Source organism: Phascolarctos cinereus, unplaced genomic scaffold, assembly GCF_003287225.1.
Source record: "Phascolarctos cinereus isolate Bilbo 61053 unplaced genomic scaffold, phaCin_HiC Scaffold_5;HRSCAF=322, whole genome shotgun sequence".
Taxonomy (NCBI): domain Eukaryota; kingdom Metazoa; phylum Chordata; class Mammalia; order Diprotodontia; family Phascolarctidae; genus Phascolarctos; species Phascolarctos cinereus.
In genome coordinates this window covers 130,756,344-130,764,565 of record NW_027555958.1, presented here as the reverse complement: position 1 = coordinate 130,764,565, position 8,222 = coordinate 130,756,344, and the positions used below count along the sequence as shown (strand labels likewise).

Genomic DNA, 8,222 nt, shown 5'->3' with positions numbered 1-8,222 from the left:
CATTAAAAACACCCAGAATATAGAACAGCTAACTTAGAATCATAAGATCTTAGATTTCTAAATCAGAATCTTGATACTCTGTGAGGAGGTAATTATTGTTGCTCTTGTAGAATCTTGTTTCTTCATTGTATTGATTAAAGTTCTTAAGTCTTTCAAAGTAGTCTTTGCAATGTTGCTATTCATATGTAAGTTATTCTACTGGTTCTGCTCACTTCCCTTTGCACTAGTTCATATAAGTTTTCCTAGGTTTCTCTCAAACTATTCCTTTTGCTGTTTGTTATGGTACAGTAGTATTCCATTACCTTCAAAAATTATGAAACACTTCATAAATTTGCATGTCATTATTGTCCAGGGGCCATGCTAATCTTCTCTGTATCATTACAACTTTAGCATGCATGATGATGAAATAAGCATGATTGAATAGTTCATTGTGGGTTAGTCTGGAAACCTAATCACAATGAGTAGTAGTGTTTCCGTGAGAAGATATATTTGGTATTTACAGCAACTCACAAATAAATACTTGAGACATAAAGATTGTCAATAAATTGGGGACCACCTATACTTTCCCCAGAGAATCTTATCAGCATCTAAATCAGAGTGGTGACGCTAGGAAATGAGATTTGGAATGGGGTGGACAGGAAGAGAAACAACTAGTTGTGACAAGTGTTTGGCCAGGGGACAGAATGAGGACACCTTGAACTTTAATAATAGAAATGTTTAACACTATTTGCAAAATTGTGTAGTAAACCCTCCTTGGCACCAGTACATCCAGATTAGAGAATTTGTGATGAGCAAAAATACTGATGTTCCCAAGTATGAAATTATACCCCACACAGCACACAGGTGGAGTTTGACAAGTAAAAATCACTTGCAATAAGAGCACAACAGGTGTTACAATCTTGAGAAAATGACAGGAGCAAGTATTATACAAGTTTAGTAGAATTTTAGAGCTGGAAGGTCCTCCTATTGAACATCTTTCTCAAACTTTTCATTTTATGTTACCTAGATAGCCAAGTGGCCTAGTGGATAGAATGTTGGACCTGGAGTCAAGAAGATCTGAGTTTAAATTGTCCTTTAGATATTTGCTAGTTTTGTGTGTCTCTGCAAATCATTTAACCTCTGTCTGCTTCAGTTTCCTCACCTATAAAATGGGGATAACTGTACCTATTTCTCAATGTTGTTGAGATGTTCAAATAAGATAATATTTGTAAAGTGCTTTGCAAGCATTAAAGTTCTCTATAAATACTAGCTACTGCACTTGAGGAAATGTAGACCCAAAATGATTTGTCCAAGACCTTAAGAGACAAAGCTGAAACTACAATTGAGAAATGTAAATTCATAGAACTCAGGTCATCTGTCCCCACATTCAGTAAACTTTTTACTACTCGATTCTACCTCATAATGTTATTCTTGTGTAATGTGTCAGACAATCATCATAGTTGCCTAGAATCATCAGCATTGGATAAAACCTCAGAAGCCACCTTCAAGTTCTAAAGTAGGGCAACTAACAGTTACTTGAAGGATACTCAACATATAACATTCAATATGGGTGATAACTGAATATCTGTTTGAAGACTTGTAATACCGGGAACTCATTACCTTGCCAGATAGAGAATTGATATTTGGGATACCTCTAAACACTAGCAAAATTTTCTTGCTATTAAACTGAACTTTGGGTAATAGCTCCCCATTAGCCATAGTTCTTTCATTTAGAGTTAAGCAGAACAAATCTGATTCCTGTTCCACATATATCAACTGGCAATATGAGTACAGTATCCATATGGTCGTTAGGTACACTTCCAATTTATGACAGATTTGTGATGAAGTAAGAAACCAGTGGCAGTGAGAACTTATTTGAATAATCCTCTAAATCACTTCCATATGGTGACCCTGTGACTGGTCCTTTCAAGCAAAAAAATAAAACAAACCAATGATATTTCTCATATGACTTTCACGTGTAAAATCTGCATTCATGTAGACTGGTTTTGTCATTGCTATACACACTTGCATAAAGAAAACATTGTTCTTTACCCATTGAAAGAATTTGTCTCAGTGTGTGTGTGTGTGTGTGTGTGTGTGCGTGTATGTGTGTGTATTTTTTTTTGCAGAGCAGACTCTTTATACATTTATCTGCTTCTTTTCAATAGATATCCCAAGTTTTTTTTTAAATTTCATTTCAAATATTTCTCTGTCCTTTGGAGATTGGTTAAGATCTTTCCTTGAAGTTATTAAGATCTTAACCTATACCAAATATTACATTATATTATTACACTATAGTCACTAATACAAATATTACATGGTGCTATTACAAGTACAAAGACATAATCCTCATCTTCATGAAGTGGCACACTCATAAGTAAAAGAATAGCCTCTTGGACTACAAATCAAGCCACAAGTGAAGAGATCCTGGCTGGGCTACCGTGTCAACGTGAGCGCTATTTGCTTGGCAACCTGGGACATGAAATCAGGAATATCTGCATTTGAATCAAGCCTCAGAGAGTAACTAACCATTTAATATTGAGGAAATTACCTAAACTCAGTCTCAGTTTCTTCATCTATAAAATAGGGATAATAGTAGCACCTACCTCAGAAAGTTGTTAGGATCAAATGTAATAATGTACAAAAAGTGCTTTGCAAACATTAAAGTGCTACATAAATTTGGCTATTATTGTTGTGGTGCTGGCTACTATTATTTTGTCTCATTAGCTGCTCCTAGTTTCTCATCTGAAAAATGAGGTGTTGAATTAAATGATATGTCATCCCTTCAAGCTTAAAATGTGTGATGATATGAAGTAAGGTGTATTGGAAAGTATGCTAGATATGGAGTCAGGACACACAGGTTTTAGTTCTGGCATTACCTACCATCCTCTCACTGTGTAACCTTAAGTGAATCTCTTTACCTCTCTTTGCTTCAATTTCCTTATCACTAGAATAAGATCATTAGGATGTCTCCTCCTAGCTCTAATTAGGTTTATTGAAGAAAAGCCAAAATCAGAATAGGTTTGAAATACTGAAGCCATTTTTACTAGGATGTTCATTGGTCAGAAGCCAGCTGAAATCAATCCAGAGGTGCTGGCAACTTTCCACTTACTGGGACAGGAGGGAGCTTTTATTTTTACTTTGGTAATAGAGGTAGTGGTTACAGGCTTTTAAATTTTTAATCATTATTATTATTATTTTGTTTAACCAGACCTATTATTTCTTCTATTTGGGAGATTTCAGTGAAGAATTTCCTATGTCAATGCACATTGGCTCCTTCCTGCTCTGTGACATTTTGTCTTACACAGTTGCCTGGGCCACTGGTAACTATCCAGGATCAAATGACCAGGATGCTATCAGTTAGAGGGCTTGAACTAAGGGCTTCCTGACCCCAGGACTGGCTTTCTATCTACTAAACTACACTGACCCTTCATGAGAGGAGTGAAAAAGAACTAGTTTTATCTTTACCAGACCACCGTATTTTCCACTCAGAACAAATCACAATTCAACTACCTTTCCAAGATTAAAGGTCTTCAAGATTCAAGTAATAATAACAATACCAATAATATATAGCTTAATGTCTTTATTGTGTAGAAAGGAAAAATCATTCCTTTCTCATATAGTCATTTATTGCTATTAATATGTTGTTGTTTGTTGTCATTGTTGTTGAAAGCTCCTGGAGTCCAGGATCTGACAGTGGTTAATACTGATGTAAAGGGATTCTGGACACCTAAACTACAACAATTCTGCCTGGGAATTGTCAGTTAGCTACAGTTCTCTCCCAGTTATGTTTCTATGCTTCCTACTACTAATATAATTTAATAGACACATAAAGTACAGCAGGATTTCATTTGGACTCCAATTTTAAGAATTACTGACTATTGTACTTTTTTGCTTTTTTGCATTTGACATTTTACCAAGGAAGAAAAAGGGGAAAAAATAATTACATAATTTTCAAGCCCTGAGTAACAAATTCAGTTATGGGTTAGCCATACACACATAACTCCTTTAGCTTCAGTAATTCATGTTGCTTAAGGTAAAATTTCCACCATGGGGTATTCCTTTAACTATATTTGAAGTTGGTGGGGATTCTAGGAATGTCTCTGGATGTAACTTGACCCACTACTTCTGATCAGTTGCTACCATAATCATGTAAAACAACAACAAATGTGGCCACTATGAAAGCCAAGCAAATGCTAGTTATATTTATTCAAGCAAAAATAGCAAGTAAAACAAAGAACATAGAAAGTTATCCCTTTATTATCTCTGTCATGCAGGGAATATGAGAATAATTGGCATACTCATTTGTCATAAATGATCATATCAAATACAATGGACAGCACACCATTCTAACACAGATCTATTCCAAGCAGCATTTTTAAGAAAAATGTTTTGTGTAGATGTAGCCTAAGTAGTGTCAATTGTCTAAACTGTAACCATTCTGAGCCTCTCATAAAACTTCTTTCTACACTTTTCATCACATTTCTAAAGGTCTGAATAATTCGAATATCTGGTAGGAAAAAGTCATAAGAATTCCTTTCCTCTTCCTCTACCTTACAAATTTATAGATCACAGAATGTTTTAGGTAAAAGAGGCCTTAAAGATCATCTAGATGAAACCCTTATTGGGTATGTGATCAGAGTGGATTAGACAATGCTTGAAGCACTGATGGTATTCCTTTCTCAGTTACAGCACAAATGACTACATCTAAGTTTGGGGTAATGCTGCTTCTGGCCATGATGACTCAGGGTTTGGTATACTGTGTGATGACAAAAGTCTTCTAAATGTCAGTGGAGCCTGAAGAATTGATGACTCAGGAGTTGCTGAGATGGAATGGATTGTACATGTGAAAGGGCTGACCTGCCCTTCTCTTATTCTGCCCCTGAGCTGCATTGAGTTGCTTCTTAAGAGTTGGATAGAGAAAAAGGTGTTTGCCTGGTCTTTCAGTTGGCTGAATGACTGCCTCAAACATATATCTTCTCAAGGGTAAATCTACTGGGATGCATTCACCTCTCTTTTGTGTTTCCTTCCTTGAATAAGCAATTGACAATCTCAGGAGGAATATGCCCAGTTAACAACTGTGTGAGTTCAGAAGAGACAGGCTCAGATTCTTAAAATCTAGCCTATAAGCCAATAGCTTACTAATGTTCAGACTCCTTAAGAGTCTGCCCAATATGATGCATGTTCTAATAAACCTTGTCTTTGGCTGAAAGAAGGCTTGGGTGGAATACGTTCAAGTAGGACCTGCCTATACGGGGAAACTGCCTAACCCCAACTTCTTCTTCAGCCAAGCCTGGGAGGTATGTAAGCCTCCGCACTCCCCTCCTTTCTTGCTCTGCAGTTGGGGTCTCTCTCCAAGCACCAAGGCTTGGAGGTGCTTTTCCGACAGACAGCTATGAGACTGTCTCTCACTCAGCCCGACATTCTAAGGCTCTTGGTCCACTGGGTCGGTTGAAGGCCATGGACCTGGGTACACCTTCCGCAGCATGGAGGACAAGGACGGATGCCCTATCTGGAAGTGTATGCTCAATTCTGTTCATTCCCTCGGTGCTAGGGAATTGGGGAATACTGCAGTTGCTTTTTGGTTACCTGAGGCTTACTAACTCACTTCCCTCTGCACCTCTGAATCCTCCTTCATGGAGGTTACAGGGAAAGTTAGAACAGCTAAAAATATCTTGGCATATTCTGGAGGTTTTGTGATTGATCATTAGGGAGTTTTGAAACAACTTTGATTTCACCCTCCCCTACCTGGGAAAGGAAGGAGTGGGGAGGGACAGCAGCTATGGTGTGGGCCCTCCTGGCAATGGCCTTGGGCCCTGGGGCAGCCTTTGCCTGGAAGCATCACCCAAATTCAGCACATCCTGCTCAAGGTAAAGAAGCTGGCCTCTGAACTTGGGTAAGCAAGCTCTTCTTAAAGTTTTAGTTTTAACTGTTAATGATGAGATGTTGATTCTCTGTGTAAAGTAACCTAGAAACACATTTGACGAAACTGAAGTCAGCTGATTGGTAATGGGTACATTTCAAGTTTCAAATTGGTGAACTTTTTGTATCAGTTATATCAAGCAATTTTTCATAATTTGGTTACTGCTAAAATAATTTAGCTATTGTTGGTCATTGTTTTAATGTGTAAACTAGCCAAAAAGTTTGGGTTATGTATGGCTTGCTGAGAATTTGCAAGTATATAGAAATCTCTAATGATTGGCTTTTTACACCGGGACAAATTTAAGTTTGAGGTGTAAATCCTGGAAAAGTTTTTTTTAAGCTGTGATTAATGAAACTTGCTGTTTGAGGTAAAAGATCATAGGATTTTATTTTGAGTTGTCTGATGGGTCATAATCCATTGATGATCAATAATCCACCATCTGAGAGAAATGCCACAAGCTACTCAGAGAAGGTGATACTGGTAGGAAGTAAGCATTGGGAAAAGTTGAAAGGACAATTTTAGCCTCAGATCCTCCTGGCTCAGTTTCCCCATTATGTTCCTTTAAAAGGGAATGTTACCCACCTGGCTATTCCCGAGTCTGGCTATGAGGTGGATTTGATACTTCATGGTTGAAAAACTGAATTATCTGAATCCAGACAGAGCTGTCTAGGGGAGGAATGATGGGGTTGGGATCTGGGCCCCAGAATGGAAAAACCCTGGACTTTCCCACATGGCCAAATCTCTGGCTTTCAGATGAGGCTATAATACCATCAACTGACCTTCTTTGTGGCTATACCCAATCTCCCCTCCATTGTCTTACCTCCCTATCGCTCCTGGCCATTTCCACTCTCATCTAGATCTTCTTAGGCCCCTCCTCCCATCACCCCAAACTACTCGGCCACTCCTAGATCCTCCCACAGACTTTCTGTATATAAGGTCCATCTTGTCTTCATTAAGAGGCTCAGATTCTTATAATCTAACCACTGCTCAGATTCTTAAAATCTAGCCAATAAGCCAGTAGCTTACTAATGTTCAGATTCCTTAAGAGTCTGCCCAATATGATGGATGTTCTAATAAACCTTGTCTTTGGTGGGAAAAAAAAAAGAAAAAACAGAGATCCTCATTGTGATCAAATACAGTCACAGTGGTCATCAAAGTAATAGTGGCCAATAGCAGTAGAATCATCAGCAAATAGATGTGGAAAGGTTACTGAGGATGGTTGTATTACTTCAGAAATCATGACATAGAGAAGTGACAAATGAGAACTCAACAGTCAGGCAATAAGCATTTTTTAAATGGTTACTCTGTGCCAGAGAGATATAAAGAAATGTGTCAACACAGTCTGTAAACTCTTGGAACTCATATCATAATTAGAGAGAGAATATGCAGAATCTATGTACATACAAGATATATACTGGGTAAAAAGACCACAGAAGGCACTGGGTGTTAGGGGGAAGAGGAAAAGATTGGGAAAGACCTCTTGCAGAAGATGAAATTTGGGTTGAGTCATGAAGAAAGTTAGTGAAACCTGGGAATCAGAGGCAGAAGGAAAGAATTCCAAAAATGGCTCAAAGTTAGGAGATGGATTATCCTGTGCAAAAAACAATAAGACCAGTGTCACTGGATCACATAGCATGTAGAGAGGAATAAAGTATAAGAAGATTGGAAAAAGTAGGAATAAGTTAGGTTGTGAAGGGCTTTAAAAGCCAAACAAAGGATTTTATATTTGATCCCAAAGGTAATACAGAGTCATGGAGTTTATTGAGTAGAGGTGTTACAAGGTCAGACCTTTGTTTTAGGAAGATCACCTTGGCAGCTGAATAGAGGGTGGAATGGAGTAGGGAAAGACCTGGAACAGGGAGACCAACCAGTACGCTACTGCAATAATCCAGGTATGAGCTGATGATGGCTTGCAAAAGGGTAGTAGAAAATGAGTGGAGTGAAAGGGACAAATACAAGAGATGCTACAAAAGTAGAAACTAAAGATATATGGATGCTGTGCCCAGCAAAGCTGTATCTAAGTAGAACTTCATGCATATTCTACAAAGGAAATGGAGAATTTCCAGGGCCAGGGGTCAAGAAGTGCCCCTTTGTTGTGTGTGTCATGTGTGTGTGTGTGTGTGTGCGTGTGTGTAACTACCACTATACTTTAATTAACCCCACTTTCCCTAGGAACACTGTGTGTACAAGGTGAAAGTAGCCCCCTTTTGGGAGGAGAATGTTTAGCATGACTGTTCTTGCTGTATCAGCTTAGTAAATACACTTTCTAAAAGCTAGCTGAAGTCTAGCTGAGTGATTATCAATGGGAAACACACCAGTT

The 8,222-nt window shown here is 38.2% G+C and overlaps 1 non-coding gene across 1 annotated transcript; it reads right to left on the bottom strand.

The window, feature by feature from the left end:
• Positions 1 to 307: 307 nt before the first annotated feature.
• On the bottom strand, positions 308 to 414 carry LOC144458017 (U6 spliceosomal RNA). The gene has a single exon (XR_013487580.1). It is a non-coding gene; the product is annotated as a U6 spliceosomal RNA (small nuclear RNA).
• Between the last annotated feature and the right edge of the window lie 7,808 nt (positions 415 to 8,222).